Source organism: Ovis canadensis, chromosome 13, assembly GCF_042477335.2.
Source record: "Ovis canadensis isolate MfBH-ARS-UI-01 breed Bighorn chromosome 13, ARS-UI_OviCan_v2, whole genome shotgun sequence".
In the NCBI taxonomy this organism is placed as follows: domain Eukaryota; kingdom Metazoa; phylum Chordata; class Mammalia; order Artiodactyla; family Bovidae; genus Ovis; species Ovis canadensis.
Genome location: NC_091257.1, coordinates 67124912 through 67150452, shown reverse-complemented (window position 1 = coordinate 67150452; position 25541 = coordinate 67124912). Strand labels below are relative to the sequence as shown.

The 25541-nt window shown below is 39.9% G+C and overlaps 1 protein-coding gene across 11 annotated transcripts in view; it reads right to left on the bottom strand.

Annotated features, from left to right (window-relative positions):
* UBOX5 (U-box domain containing 5) overlaps positions 1-25541 on the bottom strand; it is a 51649-nt gene that overhangs the window by 9840 nt on the left and 16268 nt on the right. For 3 of the 11 annotated variants that reach the window (XM_069548128.1, XM_069548133.1, XM_069548135.1), the window contains exon 3: positions 9715-9804. The exons of 3 other annotated variants lie outside the window; for them this stretch is intronic. The gene's annotated coding sequence lies outside the window, so the exon portion shown is untranslated. Of the gene's footprint in view, positions 1-4649; positions 4809-6368; positions 6849-9714; positions 9805-25541 lie in introns of those variants that run through there. 5 more of the 11 variants (XM_069548131.1, XM_069548137.1, XM_069548130.1 and 2 more) reach the window with 3 other exon arrangements.

The window sequence follows — 25541 nt, the reverse complement described above, 5'->3', positions numbered from 1 at the left end:
CATCTTAAAATATCTAATTCAAATCCAACTGATCCTTGAACAAGGCAGGGATTAAGGGCATTGACCTTCCACACAACTGTTGAAAATCCACATATAACTTTATAGTCTGCCCTCTGTACTGATGGTTCCACATAAGTGAATTCAACCAACCTCAAATTGTGTGGTACTGTGGTATGTATTTAGTGAAGAAAATCCATATAAAGTGGACCTGCACAGTTCAAGCCTGTGCTGTTCAAGGGTCAGCTGTAGTCATTTTGATAACCAATATCCAGGGAAAGGGAAATTGATGAAGGAGGTCAAAAAGTACAAACTTCTACTTAAAAGAGAAGGTCTGGAGATGTAAAATACAACATGGTGACTACAGTTAACCATACTGTATTGCATATATGAAAGCTCCCAAGAGAGTAGACCTTAAAAGTTTTCAACACATACAAAAAAATGTAACTACAACCAGACCACCTGACCTGCCTCTTGAGAAATCTGTATGCAGGTCAGGAAGCAACAGTTAGAACTGGACATGGAACAACAGACTGGTTCCAAATAGGAAAAGGAGTACGTCAAGGCTGTATACTGTCACCTTGCTTCTTTAACTTCTATGCAGAGTACATCATGAGAAACGCTGGACTGGAAGAAACACAAGCTGGAATCAAGATTGCCGGGAGAAATGTCAATAACCTCAGATATGCAGATGACACCACCCTTATGGCAGAAAGTGAAGAGGAACTAAAAAGCCTTTTGATGAAAGTGAAAGAGGAGAGCGAAAAAGTTGGCTTAAATCTCAACATTCAGAAAGCGAAGATCATGGCATCCAGTCCCATCATTTCATGGGAAATAGATGGGGAAACAGTGTCAGACTTTATTTTGGGGGGCTCCAAAATCACTGCAGATGGTGACTGCAGCCATGAAATTAAAAGACACTTACTCCTTGGAAGAAAAGTTATGACCAACCTAGATAGCATATTCAAAAGCAGAGACATTACTTTGCCGACTAAGATCCGTCTAGTCAAGGCTATGGTTTTTCCAGTAGTCATGTATGGATGTGAGAGTTGGACTGTGAAGAAGGCTGAGAGCCGAAGAATTGCTGCTTTTGAACTGCGGTGTTGGAGAAGACTCTTGAGAGTCTCTTGGACTGCAAGGAGATCCAACCAGTCCATTCTGAAGGAGATCAGCCCCGGGATTTCTTTGGAAGGAATGATGCTAAAGCTGAAACACCAGTACTTTGGCCACCTCATACAAAGAGTTGACTCATTGGAAAAGACTTTGATGCTGGGAGGGATTGCGGGCAGGAGGAGAAGGGGATGACAGAGGATGAGATGGCTGGATGGCATCACTGACTCGATGGACGTGAATCTGAGTGAACTCCAGGAGTTGGTGATGGACAGGGAGGCCTTGCATGCTGCGATTCATGGGGTCGCAAAGAGTTGGACACGACTGAGCGACTGAACTGAACTGAACTGAGGTGATAGATATTAGCTAAGCTTGTTATGGTAACCATTTCACTATATATATATATATAAAATCATTATGTTGTACCCCTTAAACTATACAATGTTATGTGTCAATTATAGCTCAATAACACTGAAAGAAAGAAAATGACTAATATACTAATGTCCAACAGCCTTTGTTATATTCTCTATAGAGAAGCAGGGAAGCCATTAGAAACATCCCTCCCAGGGGCAAGCCTCTCCAATGGATCTGAACTCCACTGAACTCCATGGCTGGAAAGGCCAGCCACTCCATGCTTTCCCATCTAACATACAAGGCCATGAAAAACTCCCAGTAGGGACAGGGCCACTCTGCAGTCTTTGTGTTGTCGTGCTCAGTAGGGACTACTTGCAGAGGCCAGGCACATTGGGCATTCTGCAACATTTTAGTAAGCAGCTTCTGCACAATGAAGTTCTGCCATGAGACTTTTGAAGGTTTGTTATCTCAGCTTAGCCCCTATGTCTGTCCTACATATGAACACAAAATATTTTCTAACATGGTTTTAATACATGTAGAATTTTCTAAGAAGGGAACTTCCATGTAAATTATAGGAAGAACATAGTTCATTTACTTCAGGTTTTTACCAACAGGAGTTCACTTCTGAAAACCACATCATGGAGAGAAATGCTAATATATCTGACAGTCCACATTTGTAGCAGTCTGCATTCTAGGTGATTTTATATGTTGGTAAAAGCTTTTGATTACCTTTTTTTTGGCCATGCCAAGAGGCTTGTGGGATATTAGTTCCCCAACCAGGGACAGAATCTGTGCCCAAGCAGTGAAAGAGCCAAGTCCTAACCGCTGAGCCACAAGGGAATTCCCTTGATTACTCCTTTATGCCTTCCAGTATGGTTATATCCAAACATTCACACATGAGAATAAATTTTCACACTTTAAAATGTCTACTTTAAATTACTATTAAGTTTTTGTGTGCACACATTTGTGTTTGTTTTACAACTACATAGTAAGGTTATATTATCTTTGACTTTAAATTCAGGACAGTACATTACAAAATATGTATTATTAAAAGAGAGAGATGAATCTGATGGAGTAGAAAATCCTTGGCCTAAAGTCTCCCAGTCTTTCTTCAGAACCTGTGCTGAAAACTTGTTCTTCTCATTTCTGGAGGCATACATGCTGTCTCTTTGCCAGCCTTCTAGAATCTGTCCTGGAATCAACATGGACTGCTGACAGAACTCCTTTTTTGGAAGATTGTTTTAATGTTTCCAGGCTTTTAACAGCCCTGTTCTCCATAATAACTCAAAAATTAGTATCTAAGGAATTACATCTCCAAATATTCTCAGGGCCCTTGTATGTGCCTCCTTTTGGTCAGGAAACTAGAACTCATTTAGAACAGCATTTCCTTAAATTCTCCCACCCAAGTAGGGCAGTGGCTTCTTGTTAACTTTTTGTCTTGTTTTAAATGAAAAATTAAGCCACTGAGTTAAGTTTAATACAGAAGTATTAAAATGATTATATAGGGCTTCCCAGGTGACACTAGTGGTAAAGAACCCATCTGTCAATGCAAGTTAGATGTAAGAGACCTGGGTTCGATCTCGTGGTCAGGAAAATCCCGTTGGAGGGCATGGCAATCCTCTCCAGTGTTCTTGGCGGGAGAATCCCATGGACAGAGAAGCCTGGCAGGCTGTAGTCCATAGGGCCGGACAGTTGAATATGACTGAAGCGTGATTATATACAATTATAAATGATTATATAGTTCAATCCAAGGAAACAAAACATTTTTCCTAAGAAAGCAAGCCTAAGATTTGCCAAAGGAAAACAGATAATATGATATCAACAGACGGTGACGGACCAACTTGCAAGTGCAGAACTAAGCTGGTCCTAGGTAAACTGGTGAAGTTAGCCAGCTCCAGCATTTGTGAGGGTTTTCTTTTCACTGCCACAAGCACTTGTCTCCTCCCTACTTTGCCTTGATAGAAGACGACTTTGGTAAGAAAAAATAGAGATAGAAACTATGTTATAGTATCAAAATACTGAGAAGTGTTTCCTATTAGTAAGACAAATGCAATCATCTCTATCCCCACAGTTCACGTTAGGTCTTTTCTCTGACTTTCAGAGAAAAAAACAAACTCTGGCAGAGGTAACAATGTTAACCCACTGAGGTACTGATTTGATTCCTTAGTGGAAGGCACTGATTCCACTAAGATATACATTCCTCCTATCTCCTGTTACCTTCTTAGACATTTCACACTGTGGTCTTCTAACTTTGATTTATTTTTCCTATCATGATATTTATTTAGCTGAGAATATAAATGTCAGAATCAGAAGAAGCTGGGTAGGGGTCTTCTTGGAGTCATGATGAGGAGCTTTCCTGCAAATATGAAGATAAATGGAAAAGTCTTCAAAACTTATCTGAGTACCCAATGTAGTAAATGGCAGCATGAGATGGAGTTGCTCAGATTTGACTACCTTCAGGACAACTGCCCTTTGCCTTTAACCTGTGGCTTGGTTATCACTAGATACCTGTTCTTGTGACTGGACTTGAGAGATGACCAGGATGAAAAGGACAAGGGCTTTCAAACTTTTGCTATTTCATAACTTAAAAAAATTTCACTTCAGATACCTGAAAGTAGAGAATCGGACAGCCCTTCCAATCAGTGCAGTAATTTAAAAGAGTTATCTGAACTGTGTCTCAGCAAACATAAGGCTCACTCTTTTCGTGAGTCATTAGACCAAGACCCTCTAGTAGCAAAAACACAACTCTGGTTAGGGAAGCACATACACAAAATAACTTAGAAGAGGCCCCTAGGGTTTGTTTGTTTGTTTTAAGTATTTTTTAACACCCAAAGTATTTTGTATTGGGGTACAGCTGATTAACAACGCTGTGGTAGTTTCAGGTAAACAGCCATATACAGGCATCTATCCATTCTCCTCCAAAACCCTCTCCCTCACAGGCTGCCACATAACACTGAGCAAAGCTCCATATGCTATACAATAGGTCTTTGTTGGTTATCCATTTTAAATATAACAGTGTGTACATGACCATCCCAAAGTCCCTAGCTATCCCTTCCCCCACAGCAACCATAAGTTTGTTTTCTAAGTCTGTGAGTCTGTTTTGCAAGTAAGTTCATTTGTATCATTTCTTTTTAGACTCCACACACAAGGGGTGTCATATGATATTTCTCCTTCTCTATCTGACTTACTTCACTCAGTGTGACACTCTCTAGGTCCATCCATGTTGCTGCAAATGGCCTCATTCATTCTTTTTAACAGCTGAGTAATACTCCACTGTATATATGTACCACATCTTCATCCAGTCCTCTGTCGATGGACAGTCCATGTCTTGGCTATTGTAAAGAGTGCTGTAATGAATATTAGAGTGCATGTATCTTTTGGGGCCATGTTTTTCTCTGGATATATGCCCAGGAGTGGGATTGCAGGGTCAGGTGATAGCTCCATTTTTAGTTTTTTTAAGGAACCTCCAAGTGGCTGCACCAATTTATATTCCCACCCACAGTGCAGTATGGTCCCCTTCTCGCCACACCCTCTCCAGCATTTGTTGCTTGTGGATTTTTTGATGATAGCCATTCTGACTGGAGTGAGGAATTTCATTGTAGTTTTAATTTGTATTTCTCTAATAACTAGCGAGCTGAACGCCAAAGAATTGATGCTTTTGAACTGTGGTGTTGGAGAAGACTCTTGAGAGTCCGTGGACTGCAAGGAGATCCAACCAGTCCATTCTGAAGGAGATCAGCCCTGGGATTTCTTTGGAAGGACTGATGCTAAAGCTGAAACTCCAGTACTTTGGCTACCTCATGCGAAGAGTTGACTCATTGGAAAAGACTCTGATGCTGGGAGGGATTGGGGGCAGGAGAAGGGGACGACAGAGGATGAGATGGCTGGATGGCATCACCGACTCGATGGACATGAGTCTGAGTGAACTCCTGGAGTTGGTGATGGACAGGGAGGCCTTGCATGCTGCGATTCATGGGGTCGCAAAGAGTCGGACATGACTGAGCGACTGAACTGAACTGAAAAATTAGCGATGTTGAACATCTGTTCATGTGCCTATTGGCCATCTGTATGTTCTCTTTGGAGAAAATCTATTCATGTCATCTGCCCATTTTTTAAGTGGGTTATTTTATTTTGTTTTTTTTTTCTTTTATTTACAGTTTATTGTCAACATGCGTTAGTTACATAAAGTGAAAAATTATGAATAATCAAAGTATAATGATGCAGACTCAAAACAGATATTCAACACAAAAAATACAACCATAAAAGCAGGTTAACTCATGCACACATAGCAGCATAGATACAGCAGATATTTCAAAGGACAGCAAGTGCCTGCTTTTTCATTTGAAGATGGTAGCCATATCATACACTAGAATGCCTCAGTTTATCAGTGCCTGAGAGCCAAAATTCATTTGTAAAAATGTTTTTCACATTGACACTGTTGAAAAAGATAGATTTTCCCGAATTAAGCCTCCTCTCAGGCTTCTTGCCAGTTTCTAACACCTAAAAACTGATACAGAAAGTATTATAAATGTAACTACAATGATTCTTAAAGGTTAAAAAAGTATCTCTCAAAATAATTTAAAAGAATTATTGCAAACAGTAATGCTGGTGCTCTCCCGGATCTACTCCAGCATGAGCTTCTCTAGTTCTGCTTCTGCAGCCTTAACCACACTGCCATCCTCTGCTTGCTTCCTTCCCTGGTTCTTCTACTGGTAGCTCCACCCTGGCTCCAGGCAGCTTTGTATCTTCTAACGGTGCCTCCCAAAGACTTGGTCTGAAGCTCAGTCCCACCTGGGCCAAGACTCAGGACACTCCCAACACTGATGAGGCTTGGGGGGCTCCTCCTCCAGCCAACAGACCCCTCTATACTTGTTGCCACAGTTCACATCAGGGTGAGCAACTCTTACCATCGTCTTCTTTCCCAGCAACAGTTTGGAGAAGATTTTGTAAACAAAGTTCCAAAACAACATTATTGCTGGCACTCCTGTGTCATGTGACTGCTGCTGTGTCCCTGGATGTTCTCTAGACGTTCCCTGGAGTGGGCCTTTGGAGAAGAGCTGTCAGCAAGAGACCTGGGAGAACCCTAGGATTAGGGAAGAAAGCAGGATGGCAGGCACCGAGTGCAGGGCTGGAGGAGATGGGAGGAGCTGGAGGCAAAGACTGGTCCGGTGGGCTCAGATGAGCTTTATCTCTGGGGTCCATCAGAGCAGCAGCCAGCTCCATTCTCTCTTCATCTCCAGATAAAAGAATTAGTTCTCACACCATCAGCTAGACCTTGATGTTCTTCTTGACCAGAGAGAATGGGGCTATACTTCAAGCTTCCAATCCAGCATGTGCGGGTCTTAGAAGTCACCACTCCATCCCAACAAATAAAAAAGCAGGACAAACTGAAAAATCAACAATTCTTCTTAGATCTATCAGAGAAGTGAGGTTGTTACTGAAAGCTCAGCCTCTCTGTACTCTGGTGCAGAATCAAATCCCAGGGGTTTGGGTGAAGCAAAAAAGGATAGCTTTATTGCTTTGCCAGGCTAAGAGAGATACACAGCACTTCTGCATTGAAAAACTACATATCTCCGGGTTATTTTATTTTGATGCCATTAAGCATCATAAGCTGTTGGTAAATTTTAGAGACTAATCCCTTATTGGGAACATCATTTGCAAATATTTTCTCCCAATCTGTGGGTTGTCTACACATTTTATTATTTCCTTTGCTGTGCAAAAACTTTTGAGCTTAAGTATGTCCCATATGTTTATTTTTGCTTTTATTTCCATTATTTGGGGAGATGGATCAAAAATGATGTTGCTGTGATTTATGTCAGAGTGGTCTGCCTTATGTTTTCCTCTAGGATTATACTGTCCAATCTCACATTTAGGTTCTTAATCCATTTTGAACTTATTTTTGTGCATGGAGTTAAGGACTGATCTAACTTCTTTTTTTTTTTTTTACATGGGGCTGTCCAGTCTTTCCAGCACCATTTGTTGAAGAGACTGTCTTTCCAACATTGTGTAGTTTTGCCTACTTTGTCAGAGATTAACTGACCATAGGTGCACAGGCTTATTTATGGGTTTACTATCCTGTTCCATTGATCTATATTTCTATTTTTGTGCCAGTACCATACTGTTTTGATGACTGTAACTTTGTAGTATAGCTTGAAGTCAAAAAGCCTGATTCTTCCAGCTCTATTTTTCAAGATTTGCTTTGGCTATTTGGGGTCTTTTGTGTCTCCATACAAATTCTGAGATTTTTTTTGTTCTCTATGAAAAATGCCATTGGTCATTTGATAGGGATTGCACTAAATCTACAGATTGCCTTGGGTAGTATAGTCATTTTGACAATACTGATTCTTCTAATCCATGAACATGGTATATCTTTCCATCTGTTTATGTCTTCTTTGATTTCTTTCATCAGCATCTTATAGTTTTCAGAGTATAGGTCTTTTGTCTCCTTAGATAGGTTTATTCCTAAGTATTTTTCTTTTTGATGCAATGGTAAATGGAATTATTTCTTGAATTTCTCTTTCTGATCTTTCATTGTTAGTGTATAGAAATGCAACTGATTTCTGTGTATTAATTTTATAACCTTAAACTTTACCAAATTCATTGAGGAGTTCTAATAGTTTTCTGGTAGCATCTTTAGGGTCTTCTAAGTATAGTATCATGTCATCTGCAAACAGTGACAGTTTAACTTCTTTTACAATTTGGATTCCCTTTACTTCTTTTTCTTCTCTGATTGCTATAGCTAGGACTTCCAAAACTATGTTGAATAAAAGTGGTGAGAGTGGACATTCTTGTCTTGTTCCTGATCTTAGAGGGAATGCTTTCAGCTTTTCACCACTAATTATGAAACTAGCTGTAGGTTTGTCATATATGGCCTTTATTATGTTGAGGTATGTACCCTCTATACCCACTTTCTGGAAGGTTTTTATCATACATGGGCACTGAATTTCATAAAAACCTTTTTCTGTATCTATTGAGATGATCATATGGCTTTTATTCTTCAATTTGTTGATACGGTGTATCACACTGATTTTTTGATGCTGAAACATCCTTGCATCTGTGGGATGAATCCCACTTGATCATGGTGTATGATCTTTTTAATGTATTGCTGGATATAGATTGCTAGCATTTTGTTGAGTACTTCTACATATATGTTCATCAGTGATACTGGCCTGTAATTTCTTCTTTTTGTGGTATCCTTGTCTGGTTTTGGTATCAGGGTGATGGTGGCCAGGAAAGGCCATAAGAGGTTTCATTCAATTTAAATCTTACCAACTGATTAGCTCTAAAATAGGTACTAATATCCTTATTTTGCAGATGAAAAAACTGAGACTCTAAGAAAGATAAAGGTAGGACTCAGATTCTAAATATTTCTAAACCACTCTGGTTATTGTCTACTTGGACACAATTTACCCTGAAGGATTAACCAGGAAGCTATATGGCTTAAAGTCAGATATTCTACGGATAACTTACAACCTTTTTCCCCCCTGTTACTTATATCTAGGTTTAGTATCAAAACCTAAAAAAAAATCAATTCTTCCAAACTTACAATTAATGTGGCTATGCTCTTTTGTTGTTGTTTAATTGCTAAGTCACGTCTGACTCTTTTGTGACCCCATGGACTGTAGTCTACCAGGCTCCTCTGTCCATGGGATTTCCCAGGCAAGAATAATGGAGGGGATTGCCATTTTAATCTCCAGATCTTTCCAACTCAGGGATCAAACCCACATCTCCTGCATTGGTAGGCGGATTCTTTACCACTTAGCCATCAGGAAAACCCTGCAGCTATCCTCTACAATGCAGGAATTTAGAAACCTTGACTACTCTTTGCAACATCTGTTGAAGCATCTCACCTCATGAGGCTTCTCAACCTTTATGTATGCGTGCTAAGTTGCTTCAGTTGTTTCCAACTCTTTGTGACCTTATGGATGGTGCCAGGCTCCTCTATCCATGGGATTCTCCAGGCAAGAATACAGGAGTGGGTTGCCATTCCCTTCTCCAGGGGATCTTCCTGACCCAGGTATGGAACCCGAGTCTCTTGTGTCTCCTGCACTGGCAGGTGGGTTCTTTACCACTAGCGCCACCTGGCAGAGGTTAATTTCTAAGTCAACTATTAAAGCATATGGACCTGTATCTGACCAGACACAGCCTATCTGCTCTCCACAGCACTTACCAAAATCTAATTTGAGAAAATATTTATAGAGACTGTTCAGTCCATTCACAATGAATTCTTTTTAGTGCTGGCCTAAGTAGTACCTCTTGCCTCCTGCCTGGCTCCCCTGATGGCTGCTGCATTCATATCCCACACCACCGTCTGACAGACTTCTTAGCAATGTGGATCCTCATCTGTAGCAAAAATAAATGTAACACATTTAGAAAAACTCAGTGGTGGATCTGTGAAGATTCACAGGACACCACAGTGGCACCACACATCAACTGAGAGCCATAATTTTAGTCTCTAAAATGTATTACTCCATTGAGCAGCTCCTCAGAGCAGTGTACTGAAGCATCCCCACGTTCATCCTAGCCATAACCATTACTGCATTCCTCGCCCCACTGCATATGCACGTGTGCGTGCTCAGTCATGTTCGACTCTGCAACCCCATGGACTGTAGCCTACCAGGCACCTCTGTCCATGGAATTTTCCAGGCAAGACTACTTGAGTGGGTTGCCACTTTCTCCTCCAAGGGATCTTCCATACCCAAGGATTGAACCTGTGTCTTCTGTGTTTCCTGCATTGGCAGGCAGACTCTTTACCACTACACCACCTGGGAAGCTCATATACTCTTTACCAAATATTTCATTGGTCTGTGTGGTTATTAGCAAGGAATTTTATATGAAACAGCTCTCTAAAGTTGTCAAAATGATCATTCTTTATTCTGCATGGTATCCTCTAGGACTCAAGAGAAAAATCTCTTTTTGGTCTCAGTATTAGAACAGTTGCTTCTTCCAATCAACTCAGTATTGTAAGTATGAATATGAATCATGCAATTGATTACGATCTTTACTTTGGCACTAGAAAACTCAGAATGAAATCTGTGGCCCAACCCTCAGATTTCTCTCTGCTTGAATTCTTCACTTATTTTTATGTAATGAGGTATGTTGTGAAAGCTACCTTAAAATCATTTTGGAATAGGATGGGGTATAAATAATAAACCATCCTCTTTTAGGTGGACATTTTAGTTGTTTGCAACTTTTTACTATTACACTACTAAGATAAAAATTAAGCAGATTTTACTTTTATTTATTTATTTTTTATGTTTACAGAGTTCCATCGTTTATGAAACAGAGACTCTGTTTCTTTAAGACTGATCTCACAGAAAGCAGTAGAACAGTCATTTGGATGGCGAGGAGGTTAGTGGACCTGTGACTCTCAGGAACTTTCCTGCAGTGGCCACAGCTGGGGAAGGGGTGGTGTCCACCCTTTGGCTCTGTCTCCACCCTGCTCGAGGACCATCCTCTTGTGGTTCTGACCTCGGCCCTCGGGGGACCTCTTGACTTGGCTGTTGTCATTCCCGATTCATGGATCATGCCTCTTCCTAGAGAAACCTGTGAATTCTTCAAACTGGAAGCTTCAGATGCTCCAAGAGCAAACCAGTTAGTGCTTTGAATTCACATGTTAACAAACAAGTTATTTAGCATCACTCCAAAAGAGTAACATAAATTACCTCTAACAGGCAGAAATATGGATGGATAGTTGTTGTTGTTTAGTGGCTAAGTTGTGTTCAACTCTTTTGTGACCCCATGGACTATAGCCCACCAAGCTCCTCTGTCCATGGAATTTTCCAGGCAAGAATACTGAAGTGGGTTGCCATTTCCTTCTCCAGATTTTTACCTTTTATACTGTTAATTTTTCTAACCAGTTACTGCATATTAGGAAAGCTTTTCATTTTGTATCCTTATTATGTATTTAGCTATTTTATTGAACTCATTGATTTTAACAAATTTTCAGGAATTTGGGGGGGGGGGTTTCTACAATCTCAATGAGAGCCTCTTTCTTAAAATGGTAACTCTTATTTCTCTCATCTTACTATATTAGCTAGAACTGCCAGAATTACATGAAATAATATTAGAGTTGTCAAGCTTTTGTTCCCATTAGAAAATGCCTCTGGTTTTTAACATGATGCTGATTGTTAGACTGAAATATTATATGCTTTGGGGATTCCCAGGTGGCACTAGTGGTAAAGAACCCACCTGCCAATGCAGGAGACATAAGAGACACAAGTTCGATCCCTAGGTGAGGAAGATCCCCTGGAGAAGGGTATGGCAATCCACTCTAGTATTCTTGCCTGAAGAATTCCATGGACAGAGGAGCCTGGCAAGCTACAGTCCACAGGGTCACAAAGAGTCAGACATGACTAAAGTGACTTAACACGTACACTATATGCTTTGAATTCTGACTGTCTCTATATATTGAGTTTTATTTTTCTTATTTGACAGATTAATGAGATATAACATATTTTACAATTTTAAGCCATTTTTTTATTCCTAATATAGGCTCTATTTGGTGGTAGAAAATTGTTCTTTAAATGTTTTTTAAACTCTACTAAATTTGATTGGTCAAATTAATTTTAGATGAAATATCATTGCACATGCATGTAATATTTACAAGCCCTATGCTAAGCACTGGAGTAGAGATAAAAATGAAATGGTTAAGTGGTGAAACTATTCTGTATGATACCGTAATAAATGGCATTACACATTTGTCAAAATCCACAGAATTGCACAATACAAAGAGTAAACCTTAATGTAAACTATGGACTTCAGTTAATAATAATACATCAATATTGGTTTATCAATTATAATAAATAAACCACACTTGTGCAAGATGTTAATAATAGGGAAACTATATGGAAGGAAGCGGATGTACATGGGAATTCTCTGATTCCCATTTCCCATCAAAAATTATTTGATCAATTTTTCTGTAAGCCTAAACGTGCTCTAAAAAATAGTCCAAAAACAATAATAAAAGTGGTAATAATAATAATAAAGAATGACTGGGGGACTTCCCTGGTGGTCCAGTGGTTAAGAATCAGCCTGCTAATGCAGAGGACACAGGGTCAATCCCTGGTCCAGGAAGATCCCTCATGACTTAGGGCAACTACTGAGCACTCTAGAGCCTGTGAGCCACAACACAAGAAGCCACCACAATGAGAAGCCCTCATATCACAACCAGAGAGTGGCCCCTGTTGCCGCAACTACAGAAAGTTGCGTGCAGCAGCGAAGACAGAAAAAAAAAAAAAAAAAAAAGGCAAATAATGACTGAGGAAAAAGTGACTGAAAACAAATTAGGACTAGAAATCAAACTGAAATAACTGGCTGTGCAATTACAGGATTAGAGTGGCAGATCCTTTAAAAAAAAAAAACAACTTATAAATTATGATATTTTTTGGAGAAACAGTGATACCCAAACACCTCAGCATTCTACAGGACTCTGGTTGCCACTGACATCTTTGTATGATCTTTCCTCTCTGATTCCAACACTCCTGATTTTTGAAGGCAAGTATTTCCTGCCTTAATACTTAATGCAGAAAAAAAGAATGACTCACCGCATGAAAATGCAAATGGTCTCATACAGGAAGACTGTCTCTTCAGCTCTGCCTAGGAAATAGCTATACTACCTGAACTCACTGCAAACACTGCCCAGTATATATAATACTTACAAACTACAAGTTTCTTATCCAAATTTGGCTTCTAAGAGAGACCAGATCTGAGTATAAATCGGGCAACACAGATCATGGCTAAAGTGCCCTACAGTTCAGGCAAGCAGCTTGGAGCCAGACAATATAGTATTATAAGATAGCAAGATAATAAAGATTTATAAGCAGATGACATATCAATTTTTATTACAAAGATTTTCATTATAAAATATTTTAGATAAAAGGATAAAGAAATAATATAGTAGACACTCTTATATCCACCCCTTAGATTTAGCAAATCTAACATTTTGCCATGTTTTTGTCTCATTAATGTACCTGACAAAACATGGTCCACTAGAGAAGGGGAATGGCAAACCACTTCAGTATTCTTGCCTTGTGATCCACAGAGTCAAAGGCTTTGGCGTAGTCAATAAAGCAGAAGTGGATGTTTTTTTGGAATGCTCTTGCTTTTCCGATAATCCAACAGATATTGGCAATTTGACCTCTAGTTCCTCTGCCTTTTCTATACACAGTTAGTTTTCCACCACAAACTGTGGAAAATTCTTAAAGAGATGGGAATACCAAACCATCTGACCTGCCTCCTGAGAAATCAATATGCAGGTCAAGAAGCAACAATTAGAACTGGATATGGAACAACAGACTGGTTCCAAATCGGGAAAGGAGTACATCAAGGCTGTATACTGTCACCCTGCTTATTTAACTTATATGCAGAGTACATCAATGAGAAATGCTGGGTTGGATGAAGTACAAGCTGGAATCAAGATTGCCGGGAGAAATATCAATAACCTCAGATATGCAGATGACACCACCATTATGGCAGAGAGCAAAGAAAAACTAAAAAGCCTCTTGATGAAAGTGAAAGAGCAGAGTGAAAAAGCTGGCTTAAAACAACATTCAGAAAACTAAGATCTTGGCATCTGGTCACATCACTTCATGGCAAATAGATGGGGAAACAGTAGAAACAGAGGTTTTATTTTTTGGGCTCCAAAATCACTGCAGATGGTGACTGCAGCCATGAAATTAAAAGACGCTTGCTCCTTGGAAGAAAAGTTATGACCAATCTAGACAGCATATTAAAAAGCAGAGACATTCCTTTGCCAACAAAGGTCCATATAGTCAAAGCTATGGTTTTTCCAGCAGTCATATATGGATATGAGAGTTGGACTATAAAGAAAGTTGAGCACCGAAAAACTGATACTTCTGAACTGTGGTGTTGGAAAAGACTCCCTTGAGTCCCTTCCAAGACCCCCTTGGACTGCAAGGAGATCCAACCAGTCAATCCTAAAGGAAATCAGTGCTGAATATGCATTGGAAGGAGTGATGCTGAAGCTGAAACTCCAATACTTTGGCCACTTCATGTGAAGACTGACTCACTGGAAAAGACCCTGATGCTGGGAAAGATTGAAGGCTGGAGGAGAAGGGGATGACAGAGAATGGGATGGTTGAATGGCATCACCGACTGTATGGACATGAGTTTGAGTAAGCTCCGGGAGTTGGTGATGGACAGGGAAGCTTGGCGTGCTGCCGTCCATGGGGTCACAAAGAGTCAGACACGGCTGAGCAACTGAACTGAACTGATTCTTGCCTTGAGAACCCCAAGAATAGTATGAAAGGCAAAAAGATATAAAAACTGGAAGATGAGACCCACCCCCCAACCTTGGCTTGCCAGGTGTCCAATATGCTACTGGGGAAGAGCGGTGAAAGAGCTGCAGAAAGAATGAAGAGGCTGAGCCAAAGTGGAAACAATGCCCAGTTGGGGATATGCCTCGTGGTGAAAGTCAAGTCCAATGCTGCAAAGAACAATATTACATAGGAACCTGGAATGTTAGGTCCATAAATCAAGGTAAATTGGATGAGGCCAAACAGGCGATGCAAGAGTGAACATTGACATTTCAGGAATCAGTGAACTAAAATGGACAGGAATGGAAGGATTTAATTCAGATGACCATTATATCTACTACTGTGGGCAAGAATCCCTTATGAAGAATGGAACAGCCCTCACAGTCAACAAGAGAGTCCAAAATGCAGTACCTGGGTGCAATCTAAAAAAAAACAAAACAGAATGATATTGGTTCGCTTCCAGGGCAAACTATTCAACATCAAAGTAATCCAAGTCTATGCCCCAACCACTAAGGCTGAAGAAGCTGAAGTCAAATAGTTCTATGAAGACCTATAAGACCTCCTAGAACCAACACCAAAAGAAGATGTCCTTTTAATCATAGGGAGTGAAGTGAGTGAAAATCACTCAGTCGTGTCTGACTCTTTGCAATCCCATGGACTGCAGCCTGCCAGGGTCCTCTGTCCATGGAATTCTCCAGGCAAGAATACTAGAGTGGGTTGCCATTTCCTTCTCCAGCATCATCATAGGGAACTGAAATGCAAAAGCAGGAAGTCAAAAGACACCTGGGAAAACAGGCAAGTTTAGCTTTGAAGCACAAAATGAAGCAGGGCAAAGGCTGGAGTGGGTAGCTGTTCCCTTCTCCAGGGGATCTTCCCAACCCAGGGATCGAACCCAAGTCTCTCTCATTGTAGGGGGATTTTTTTTTTTACCAATTGAGCCACCAGAGAAGCCCAAGAATACTGGGCCTGTCTTTTCTCCAGAGGATCTTCCCAACCCAGGAATTGAACCAGGGTCTCCTGCATTGCAGGCAGATTGTTTACCAGCTGAGCTACCAGGGAAGCCTAATGGCAGAAAGTGGAGAGAAAAAGAGTCTCCTCATGAGGATGAAAGAGGAGAGTGAAAATGCTGTCTTAAAACTCAACATTTGGGACTTCCCTGGTGTCCAATGGTTAAGACTCTGTGCTTCCAATGCCAGGGGCATGGGTTCGATTCTGGTCAGAGAACTAAGATTCCCACATGCTGCGTGGCACAGACACTAAATAAATAATTTAAAAATAAAAAACTCAACATTCAAAAAACTAAGATCATGGCATCCAGTCCCATCACTTCATGGCAAACAGACAGGGATAAAATGGAAATGGAGACAGACTTCATTTTCTTGGGATCCAAAATCACTGTGGATGATGGGTGCAGCCATAAAATTATGTTCCTTGGAAGATAAGCTATGGCAAACCTAGACAGCATATTAAAAAGCAAAGACATCATTTTGCCAACAAAGGTTCATATAGTCAAAGCTGTGGTTTTCCAGTAGTCATGTACAGGTGTGAGAGCTGGAGCATAAGAAGGCTGAGTGCTGAAGAACTGATGCTTTCTAACTCTGGTGCTGGCAAAGACTCTTGAGAATCCCCTTGACAGCAAGGAGATCAAACCAGTCAACCCTAAAGGAGATCAACCCTGAATAATCATTGGAAGAACTGCTGCTTGAAGCTGAAGCTCCAATACTTTGGCCACCTGAAGAGAAGACCCTGGTGCTGGGAAAGACTGAAGGCAGGAGAAGAAGAGGGTGACAGAGGATCAGATGGTTAGGCATCACCAACTCAATGGCATGAGTTTGAGTAAACTGGAGATGGTGAAGGACAGGGAAGCCTGGCATGTTGCAGTCTGTGGGGTTGCAAAGAGTTGGATACGACTTAGCAACTGAACTGAACTGAATGTACATTACTGATAATTTACAGTATATTACCTTGCAATTTGCTTTTCTATTAAATGTTATTAAGTTTTTCCATGTTGAAATGTGTATATCTAGTCTGTTCATTTTAACTTCTTCATAGTATTCAATTGTATTACTAAAAACAGAGTTTATTTCTCCACTGACCTATTACTTATATTTAAATTTTTCTTAACTATGAAAAAAAAAAGAGCTGCAATAAATATTCTCTGTAAGTCTTTTTGTGAGGAAAAAAAAGATAAAATAGTCCTGTCTTCAAGTCTTGAAGCATTACAAAATTCCTCCCAACTGTGATTATGGAATACAAAGGTTTGTAACAGGTAGTAATACAAAGTTTTTTCACAGGTGACACTCAAAGTAGGGAAGGATGGTCTAACCAATGTTTTTCAATTTGTTTTAAAATCAAGTTATGGGTTGAAGAAAAGAAATATGAACTAAAAGAGCACATAATACAAAAGTGCACATAGTGCATTATGTCATGAGACTTGTTTCAGTTTTATACAAATACATGTAACAAATACATACTATGTTCCACATAAAACATCCTGTGGCTTTTGAGGAAAAAGACTGAAAACACCTGCCAACAGTCAGGGAAGAACTCACAGGAGTAACCTCTGAACTAGAGACAACTAAGGCACATGGCTAAACTCATGGGCAACTTCGAAGGACAGACACTATCTACTAGTGACAAATATTAAAAATGCAAGATATGCTCGGCCATAGAAGCTGAGAGACAGAACAGGAACAAAATGGGAAGGGCACTAGGAGAAGGCCAGTAAAGTCAAGGCACAGGAGCAGGGCAGTGTGAGGGCAGCCAGGAAATGCTGAATACACCACTTAGCTGGAGGAGGAAGGGCTGGGAAGGGCCCCAAATGTCATGCCAACAGGCTTTAGACTACTTTACTTGGAGGGCTGAGGCAATATTTTTCCAAACTGTACATCAAGAATCAAGAACTCAAATTACTGAGCTATAACCAGCATTTTAAAAAATTAAGTAAAACAGAAAGAAGTCAGAATATATCATACATGAGGGTGATTAGTGTTTCGTGAAACTTTAGTTTCAGATATATGTACATATGAAATTATATCTATTCTGGGTTTTGATGAAAAATGTATTTCCTACTAAGTGGTGTAGTAAAAGTATTTGAAAGCTACTGTTCAGACAAAAGTCATAGAAACCTTATAACTAGGGAGAGAAATGACACTAAATGAAAAGTCATCCATTAACCTCCTAGATGACACTAGCAATTTTGAACCACTTAGAGGCAACTGACCCTTCAAGGGATTTCCCGTTCCTCTGGTTGATGTGTTTGCACTATCCTTTTTGTACTACATGAGGGCCTATCTTCGCAAATGGCTTTCTGAAGATATCAAAGAATATCAAAGGACAAACTTAGAAATAAACTAGCAGTCTCAGTTTTTCCTTTGACATTTTGTTTTTTCTAAAAAGAAAGGATTCTTTAAGAGCATGAAGGAGAAAAAGGAACTATGTATAAGATATTACTGAATATCTCACAAGGATTTCAAAGCTACCTTCTAAAAAATATTCTATTTTAAAAATTTTAATGAAACTTTTTAACATCACATTATAAATCCATGTGCGTGGTTAAGAAACAATACAAAGAGATCTCTCATAACTTTAACCAGTTTCCTCAATGATAACATCTTACATAGTGAGAGTACAACATTACTACCAGGAAATGAACAATGATACGATCCACTGATTTTACTCAGATTTCACCAGTTTTACAAGGACTCATTTGTGTTTGTCTGTGGATTAAGTTCTATGCAATTTTATTCTTTGCACAGATCTATGTAATCACTTTCTGTGTGCCAAAGTCAAGATATGAAATAGTTTCATCACAAGGATCCCATGTACTGTCTTTTTATTTTATAAACCCAAACACACTATTACCACAGAAGTCTTAAAGTTCCTCACCCAGATCTAAGCCCTTTAACTGAAGATTCCAGTTTAATTCCACTATCCACACTACTGTCACTCGGCTTATTTAACTTATATGCAGAGAACATCATGTAAAATGCCAGGCTGGATGAAGCACAAGCTGGAATCAAGACTGCTGGGAGAAACAGCAATAACCTCAGATATGCAGATGACACCACCCTTATGGCAGAAAGTGAAGGGGAACTAAAGAGGCTCTTGATGAAGGTGAAAGAGAAGAGTGTAAAAGCTGGCTTAAAACTCAATATGCAGACAACTAAGATCATGGCAAGTGGTCCCAACACTTCATGGCAAATAGATGGGGAAACGAGGAAAACAGTGAGACTTTATTTTCTTGGGCTCCAAAATCACTGCAGATGGTGACTACAGCCATGAAATTAAAAGACGCTTGCTCCTTGGAAGAAAAGCTATGACTAACCTAGACAGCATATTAAAAAGCAGAGATATTACTTTGCCAAAAAAGGTCCATAGAGTCAAAGCTATGGTTTTTCCAGTAGTCATGTACAGATGTGAGAGTTGGACCATAAAGAAGGCTTAGCGCCAAACAACTGATGCTTTTGAACTGTAGTGTTGGAGAAGACTCTTGAGAATCTCTTGGACAGGAAGGAGATCAAACCAGTCAATCCTAAAGGAAATCAGTCCTGAATATTCACTGAAAGGACTAATGCTGAAAGTGAAGCTCCAATACTTTGGCTACCTGATGCGAAAAGCTGACTCATTAGAAAAGACCCTGATGCTGGGAAAGATTAAAGGCAGGAGGAGAAGGGGACGACAGAGGATTGGATGGCCTCACTGACTCAATGGAAATGAGTTTGAGTAAACTCCAGGAGATGGTGAAGGACAGGAAGTCTGGTGTGCTGCAGTCCATGAGGTTGCAAAGAGTTGGACACGACTGAGCGACTGAACAACAACAACAACAACCCACACTGTAAGAAACAAACTTGAAACAAACCATCATGCTTATTCTTGGTGTACCTGTCACTTAAATGATAAATATGACTAAGTAGAAAAGTTTTCTTTTTGTATGTTTAGAGTTGTAAGTTGATGAAACAATGGGGCTGGGTTCCTGGGGTCACAGGATGATATAAGTAAGAATAAGGCTCCAGATACATGCTCAGAGTACTTCTCACAGCTAACAGCCGATACAGAACTGGATGTCCAAATGGAGACAGACACTTCTCCTCTGCCTCCCTGTACTCAGAGTGAGGAAGGGAATGTACAAGAGCAGTACTGAAAAGACACCCAGAGGGAGGGTGACCAACCATATGGTCTATTCAGAAAGTGGAATTTTCAGTGCTAAAAACAGGAAAGTCCCAAGCAAACTGGGACAAACTGGTCATCTTATCTCAAAGGTTTCTGTCTGTGTTTCCTTCAAGCAGCCAAGCAAATCTTTTTGTTGCTGAAGACTCAGAACCTAGAAGTAGGGAAGTGTGGAGGGATAATTTAGAAGAGAATAAGGTGACCATGACACTTTCTGAACACCTCTACATCCGTCTTCCTTTGGCTTACAAAGAAGTTGCCATAGCTGAGTTATACAAACTGATTTTTGAGTTTCATGAAAATGAAATGGAAAGTAATTCTGGCAGATACTCATATTTTAAAGACTAGGCTCAAACAGGTTACAAGATTAAAAAAAAAGAGAAGACTACCTGTCAAATAAGAGAAAAGCATTTAGCCTCAAAGAGTGGGTGGAATACCAATGCACTGAGCAATTTTATAAATTGGGCACTTCAGCCTTTAAAGAAGTATAATACTTGTTATAATTTCTAAATTGAGTTACTCGTCCATCTAAGTAAAAAATCTGACTTGTGTTCATTTCTCTTACAGCTAGTTAAAATAAAAGACAGCTGTCTCAGACACAGGAAGACCAGAACACAGGTGTAGGTCCAAAAGAAGCTTGCAATGTTATATACTTGGAGCAATCTTACTTGTTATAATTTCTAAATTGAGTTACTCGTCCATCTAAGTAAAAAATCTGACTTGTGTTCATTTCTCTTATAGCTAGTTAAAATAAAAGACAGCTGTCTCAGACACAGGAAGGCCAGAACACAGGTCTAAGCCCAAAAGAAGCTTGCAGCATTATATACTTGGAGCAATCTTCAAGAGCTTAATATGTGCACAAGGTACACTGCTAGGCACAAACGGACACAGTTTTTACTCTTAAAAATTTTGTAGGATCAAAACAAGGCACAGATGGGCAAAGGGTTCTAATACCATTTACTTAACACCTTAATAGCAGAGTCAGAAAAATTCTGTGGGAACCAAGGTAAGGCAGCCAAGCTCTTCATGTACAAATCTGACCCTAACTCTGTCCCTCCCCTCCAGGGCCTTATTATAAGGATGGCCTTATTATCCATCTGTTCTTGCCTCTCTCTTGAATCTTAAACTTATCTCTGACTATTGGATCCTTTCCTCAATATGCAAATAACATTAAAGTCTCTTCTGCCTCCATCGACCACCTAAAAGAATCCAGCCTTGTCCTTCTTAAGGTTATCAATTTAGCAAATAAAAAATTTAAATGTCGACTTAAATATGAAATTTGGATAAATTTGGATAAAAATGTATTTTTTTGGTTGATAATTTGTTTAGTATAAGAATGTTCCATGTACTACTTGGGACATACTAACATTAAAAAATTATTTATTGCACATTCAGCAAACTATGAATAGAATTTCCTGAATATAGTAAAGGGCATTTATGAAAAATCCATGGGGTCTATTATCATACTCTATAGTGAAAGACTGAAAGCATCCCCTCTAAGATCTGGAATAAAACAAGGATGCCTGCTTTCACCACTACAATTTAATTTTGTACTAGAAGTTCTAATTAGAGCAATTAGGAAGAAAATGAAATTAAAAGGCATGCAAAGTAGAAAGGAACAAGTAAAACTAAACACACAGATGACAAGACCCCATATATAGAAAATCACAGAGAATATACACACACCCACTTAAAAGAGTTCATAAAGATGCAGGGTAAGTCAGCTGTATTTCTATACACTGCTGTTGCTGCTGCTGCTAAGTCGCTTCAGTCGTGTCCGACTCTGTGCGACCCAATAGACGGCAGCCCACCAGGCTCAGCAATCAGCAAGTCATATAGGAACATAAGAAAATTCCATTTAGTATAGCATCAAAAATAATACTTGGGGATAAATTTAACTGAGAAGGTACAAAACTGAAAGACATCCTGTGTTCATGGGCTAGACAATTTGACATTATGATTGAAAAGATACTAAGCATTATGAGTCCCTAGGGAAATGCAAATCAAAACCACAATAAGATATCACTTCACATCCACTAGGATGGCTATTTTTTCAAATAACAAAGATATGGAGAAACTGGAACCCTAGTACATTCTGAGGTACTAGGAATGTAAAATGGTATAGCCACCATGGAAGTCTGGAGGTTCCTCAATAAGTTACACACAGAATGAATACATGACTCAGCAATTTACTTCTATATACTTAAAAACACTAAAAACAGGTATTCAAACAAAAATTTGTAAGTGAATATTCAAAACAGCTGATAGAGCTGTCTATCAGCATATCTGATAGACAAAGTACCTGAAGAACTATGGACATTGTACAGGAGGCATTGATCAAAATCATCCTCAAGAAAAAGAAATGCAAAAAGGCTAAATGGTTGTCTGAGGAGGCCTTACAAATAGCTGAGAAAAGAAGAGAAGAGAAAGGCAAAGGAGAAAAGGAAAGGTATACCCATCTGAATGCAGAGTTCCAAATAATAGCAAGGAGAGGTAAGTAAGCCTTCTTCAGTGATCAATGCAAAGAAATAGAGGAAAACAACAGAATGGGAAAGACTAGAGAGCTCGTCAAGAAAATCAGAATACCAAGGGTACATTTCATGCAAAGTAAAAAGTGAAAGTCGTTCAGTCGTGTTTGACTCTTTGTGACCCCATGGACTATACAGTCCATGGAATTCTCTAGGCCAGAATACTGGACTGCATAGCCTTTCCCTTCTCCAGGGGATCTTCCCAATCCAGGGACTGAACTCGGGTCTCCTACACTGCAGGCAGATTCTTTACCAGCTGAGCCAATGGGCACAACAAAGGAGAGAAACGGTATGGACCTAACAGAGGCATAAGATATTAAGAGGTGGCAAGAATACACAGAAAGTGAGAGTTGCTCATCATGTCCAACTCTTTGTGACCCCATGGACTATATAGTCTGTGGAATTCTCCAGGCCAGAATACTGGAGTGGGTAGCCTTTCCCTTCTCTAGGGAATCTTCCCAACCCAGGGATCGAACCCAGGTCTTCCACATTGCAGGGAGATTCTTTACCAGCTGAGCCATAAGGGAAGTCCAAGAATACTGGAGTGGGTAGCCTATCCCTTTTCCAGCAGATCTTCCTGATTCAGGAATCTAACCAGTCACCACCACAGGTGGATTCTTTATCAACTGATCTATCAGGGAAGCCCAATACACAGAACTATATAAAAAAGATCTTAATGACCCAGATAACCATGATGGTGTCATCACTCACCTAGACCCAGACATCCCGATATGTGAAGTCAAGTGGGCCTTAGGAGGCATCACTATGAACAAAGCTAGTTGGAGGTGATGGAATTCCAGCAGAGCTATTTCAAATTCTAAAAGATGATACTGTGAAAGTTCTGCACTCAGTATTCCAGCAAATTTGGAAAACTCAGCCGCGGCCACAAGACTGGAAAAGATCAGTTTTCATTCCAATCCCAAAGAAAGGCAATGCCAAAGAATGTTCAAACAATCACACAGGTGCACTCATTTCACATGGTAGCAAAGTAATGCTCAAAATTTCTCCAAGCAAGGCTTCAACTGTACGTGAACCAAGAACTACTGGATGTTCAAGCTGGATTTAGAAAAGGCAGAGGAACCAGAGATCAAATTGCCAACATCCACTAGATAGTAGAAAAAGCAAGAAGAGTTCCAGAAAAATATCTACTTCAGCTTTATAGACTACACCAAAGCCTTTGATGTGTGGATCACAAAAAACTGTGGAAAATTCTTAAAGAGATGGGAGTACCACTTGACCTGCCTCTTGAGAAATCTGTATGCACGTCAAGAAGCAACAGTTAGAACTGGACATGGAACAACGGATTCTGCTTATTTAACTTACGTGCAGAGTACATCATGTAAAATGCCGGGCTGACAAGCGGCACAAGCGGCAATCAAGATTTCTGGGAAAAATATCAATAACCTCAGATATGCAGATGACACCACCCTTATGGCAGAAAGTGAAGAGGAGCTAAAGAGGTATTTGATGAAAGTCAAAGAGAAGAGTGGAAAAAGTTGGCTTAAAACTCAACATGTAAAAAACTAAGATCATGGCATACAAGTCCCATCACTTCATGGCCAAATAGATGGGGAAACAATGCAAACAGTAAGAGACTTTATTTTCTTGGGCCCCAAAATCACTGCAGATGGTGACTACAGCCATGAAATTAAAAGACATTTGCTCCTTGGAAGAAAAACTATGACCAACCTAGACAGCATATTAAAAAGCAGAGATATTACTTTGCCAAAAAAGGTCCATATAGTCAAAGCTATGGTTTTTCCAGTAGTCATGTACAGATGTGAGAGTTGGACCATAAAGAAGGCTGAGCGCCAAACAACTGATTCTTTTGAACTGTAGTGTTGGAGAAGACTCTTGAGAATCTCTTGGACAGGAAGGAGATCAAACCAGTCCATCCTAAAAGAAATCAGTCCTGAATATTCACTGGAAAGACTGATGCTGAAACTGAAGCTCCAATACTTTGGCCACCTGATGTGAAAAGCTGACTCATTAGAAACCTGACGCTGGGAAAGATTAAAGGCAAGAGAAGAACGGGACGACAGAGGAGGAGATGGTTGGACATTATCACTGACTCAGTGTACATGAGTTTGACCAAGCCCTGGGAGTTGGTGATAGACAGGGAAGCCTGGTATGATGCAGTCCATGGGGCTGTGAAGCTTTGGACACGCCTGAGCGACTGAAATGAACTGAACTGAACTGAACTAATTTACAGCAGCACTACTCACAACAGCTAAAAGGGGAAAAAAAAAAACCCAGTCCATCAACAGATGAATAGATAAATAAAATATTGTATATCCATGCAACAAAATATTATTCAGCCACAAAAAGGAATGAAGTACTAGTACATGCTATAATAAACTTCCCAGGTGGCTCAGTGGTAATGAATTCAAGCCAATGCAGGAGACACAGGTTCGATACCTGGGTCAGGAAGATCCCTTGTAGAGGAAATGGCAACCCACTCCAGTATTCTTGCTTGGGAAATCCCATGGACAGAGGAGCCTGATGGGCTACAGTCCATGGGGTTGCAAAGAGTCAAGCATAGCTTAACGACTAAACAACAACATGCTACAGTATCAATGAACCCTGAAAATATGCTAAGTAGAAGTCAGACACAGAAAGCTGCATATTCTGTTTATACAAAATTCATATATCCATGTATGCAAATCCAAAGAGGCAAAGATTAGTGGCTGTCAGGGTCTGAGAAAGGGGGAAATCTGGAGCGATTGCTAAAAGGGTACAGAGTTTCCTTTGGGGGTGAAGAAAATGCTCTGGAATTAGACAGTGATGACAGGCTACACAATACTACCAAGGTACTAAATATCACTGAATGGAACACTGTTTAAAATGGCCAATTTTATGCACATTTTAGAAAACATTATTTGTTGTTTATCTGAAATTCAAATTTAACTGGGCATACTATAACTTATCTGGCAATTCTAGTCCCATTGTAAATCCTGCTCAAGTTTCTCCATCCCTTCAAGGTTCTCAAGCTATTGCCTCATATTTGTAATCCATTCCTTCCACAGGTGTGCAATCTGGCTTTTTCCATGACAATGTAATTCAAATTGCTATAGCTGGGCTTCCCTAGTGGCTCAGGAGACAAGGG